The sequence below is a fragment of the Myotis brandtii genome, unplaced genomic scaffold (assembly GCF_000412655.1).
Source record: "Myotis brandtii unplaced genomic scaffold, ASM41265v1 scaffold691, whole genome shotgun sequence".
NCBI classification, from domain to species: Eukaryota; Metazoa; Chordata; class Mammalia; order Chiroptera; family Vespertilionidae; genus Myotis; species Myotis brandtii.
In genome coordinates, this window is record NW_005370704.1 from 523203 (window position 1) to 525977 (window position 2775).

Below are 2775 nucleotides of genomic sequence, written 5' to 3' on the forward strand. Positions count from 1 at the left end.
GGAAGGGGTTCGGGAAGGGGTTCGGGTGCGCGCCCACAGACGGGCCAGGGAGTGTCTGCCCGCCCGTCCCTCCTCCTGCTGTGGGGCTGGGCCGGCAGCAGGCAGGTGTGTTCCTGGGCTCGCGCTCACGTGACGCAGAGACGGGGGACAGACATAATGTGGGGTAGGACTCTCTTTACGATAAAAAACCAAACTTAGAAAAGGAAACATTTTTGTATAATATTTTGTATAATGTATATTCCTTTACAACAATTCTGTAATATCTCACAGTTATGTTTTTTTAAATTTTTATTTTCATTGATTTCAGAGAGGAAGGGAGAGAGAGAGAAACATCCATGAGAGGGAATCATTGACCAGCTGCCTCCTGCACGCCCCCTACTGGGGATCGAGCCCCAGGCATGTGCCCTTGACTGGGAATCGAACCCGGGACCCTTCAGTCCACAGGCCAATGCTCTATCCACTGAGTCAAACCGGCTAGGGCTATTTTACGATAGTTTTGTATAAGAGGACAAACGATACATTTTTTAAAAACTGACAAGTGCCACAAATATCACACAATTTAGAAACATAACATTTGTATGGATTAACAAATGCGGGTCTAGTGCTTTTGCTTACATTTTTGGCTGTGTTCTCTGAATGCGCACATCATGACTTTGCAGATTGTGTTATGGAAAGAACCGGCGGGCGATTCCGATTTCTCTAGCGCATCTGATCAAATCGGTATCTGACTGTTAGTGTTGACCCTGGTTTGGGTAATCCTCCGGGGCTTTGCAGGACGTACTCACGGTAGCATTCCTACAGGTAGGTGTTTGCTGCACAAATACAGGAGTTCTGGTAAGGGCAACCCCAGCCAAAAGGAGTATTAAATCATAATCCTGCATTACGGGCTGCTTTCATCAGAGGAGACGGATTTCCTTCTGCCCAGGGGTTGGGGAGACCTGAGTCCGCTCACAATTTTGCACGTTGCATGATGGGAAGAATTTTGCACAGACTCACTTCTGGTTCCTACTACAGACCTTGTTTCTTCTCCACTCCCGAATACGTCCAGTAAAAGAGAGGGGGGTTGGCAGCCATCGTAGACATACCTACCCCAGGGCAGGCCAGCAAGATTGTGAGCTGCAAAAAAATGTCCCATAAGCTCCAACGAAATGATCTCAAGTTCCCCTGAGTGAAAGTTATTGTATTAGAAGAAAAAATGGGTTTATTCAAGGACAGCAAAGAGCCCGCCCAACCTATGATGAACCAGGTCTGATTCCCGGTCAGGCACATGCCTGGGTTGTGGGCTGGATCCCCAGAGTGGAGCAGGCAGGAGGCAGTTGTCCCATCATTCTCTTTCATCATTGATGTTTCTATCCCTCTCTCCTCTCCCTTCCTCTCTGAAATCAATTTAAAAAAAAAGAATAAAAGAATCACAATTCAGGACGTTAGTCTAGGGCAGTGGTCGGCAAACTCATTAGTCAACAGAGCCAGATATCAACAGTACAATGATTGAAATTTTTTTTGAGAGCCAAATTTTTTAAATTTAAACTATATAGGTAGGTACATTGTTATTAACTTAATTAGGGTACTCCTAAGGCTTAGGAAGAGCCACACTCAAGGGGCCAAAGAGCCGCATGTGGCTCGCGAGCCGCAGTTTGCCGACCACTGGTCTAGAGCAAACCAGCAGGTCCCAAGAACAAAGGAGAGGAGCGTGCATTTATAGAGGAAAGAGGGTAGTTGGGAGGGGCTGTTACCAACAAGGAGTCCATTGGTGGAAACTTGGAGTTCAAAATGCAGTGGCTTTTCATTGCTGCGTTGTGACAGCCTCTCATTGGCTGAGCTGTTGCCAGGCAGGGAGAAAATCTTCCTCCCACTAGGGTAGGGACTTAGAAAACATCAGTTGGAGATGCAGGTGTCTCTCTCCCTGTTTGGGGTGATGGATGCAGAGTGGTAGGGTGGAAGAACTCCCCCGACAGACCCTCCCAAATTTCATTTGAGGTCCTATTTATTTCCACACGGGGGTCCCTGGAGCCAAGAAGAGAGTAACAGAGGAGAGGCAGTGCCCTCACCTGACTGCAGTTAAGATATTCTCAGCAGCCCTTGCCAGTGTGGCTCAGTGGACAGAGCGTCAGCCTGCGGACTGAAAGGTCCCAGGTTCGATTCCGGTCAAGGGCATGTACCTGGGTTGCGGGCACATCCCCAGTTGGAGGTGTGCAGGAGGCAGCCGACTGATGTTTCTCTCTCATCGATGTTTCTAACTCTTTATCCCTCTCCCTTCCTCTCTGTAAAAAAATCAATAAAATATATTTAAAAAATATATTCTCAGCCAATGTAACCAACACTTGGCCCGGTGAGCCCACTGCCAGGCTCTCTCCCAGGGCATGGCTGGCACCCCAGCACGAGAAGTTGCATGGGCTGTGTGGTGTCGTGTCTGCCCAGGTGGGGTCAGGCCTGGAGACGGGGAATCTGATCCCAGGTGCCCTCAGACCCTGTGGGTGTCTGCCAGGGTAGCCACCGTCCCCCCGGGCTTTTGGTCAGGAGTCAGGTATGGGCCTGGCCTGCGGAAGCAAGGACCGTGGGCAGGAGGCAGGACGGGTCAGAGGCCCCAGCTGGGCTGCGGAGTGGCCGGACCATTGCGGCGGGCGGCAGTGGTGGGCCAGGGAGTGCCCGCGGAGGCCGACGTTGGCCAGGTGGCCTCTCTTGCTGAGCTGAGTGTGAGCGGAGCCTCTCAAGGTTTGCAGATTCAAAGCGAGGAGGTCGGAGCGAGGTGCGGGCAGCGAGCAGGTGCGGCTGCCT